This window comes from Pygoscelis adeliae, unplaced genomic scaffold (assembly GCF_000699105.1).
Source record: "Pygoscelis adeliae isolate BGI_AS28 unplaced genomic scaffold, ASM69910v1 Scaffold844, whole genome shotgun sequence".
NCBI classification, from domain to species: Eukaryota; Metazoa; Chordata; class Aves; order Sphenisciformes; family Spheniscidae; genus Pygoscelis; species Pygoscelis adeliae.
Window position 1 is genome coordinate 139,650 of NW_008824615.1, and position 581 is coordinate 140,230.

A 581-nucleotide genomic window follows, 5' to 3' on the forward strand; every position below is an offset into this window, starting at 1 on the left:
CCCCCCGGTGTGCCGCCCCGGGCGGGGGGGGGGCGGCACGGTGTTGCACCCCCCATCCCCGCCTGCTGCTCCCCGCCAGGCTGCCCATCCCCGGCACGCCGCCTGCCTCCATCACACACACGCAGGGCTGAGGCCATGCTGTTTTCTTTGCGTCAAAATTAAGTTCGAACCTGATGGAAAACCTTAATTTGCACTTCAAAGTGCTTTGCAGCAATCTGCCAGCGTGAGCAAAGCCGGAGCTGGCACTCGGGATTTTTCCGGGGCCCTGTTTGCGGCAGAGCCTAGCCCCGTGGCTCCTGCTCGCCCCTGCCTGCACCCATTTGATTCCCCCGGGGTTATTGGTGCTCTCCTGTCTTTCAGCCCAGCCCTGCGACCCCTCCAGCCCCCAGGAGCTGTTGATTTCTCCAGGCCATGCACTGAAGGCAACGCGCTGATTCCCTGGCAGGAGTTCAGATGGAAACGGCCGCGCTTTGCTCGCTGAAGCCTTGGAGCAGCCCGGTGCCCACCTGGAATCGGCCTCCCAAAACCTCCTGGGCCTCAGGTTGCGTTTTCGGCTCAGAACCCCCCCCCGGTGCGGCGCC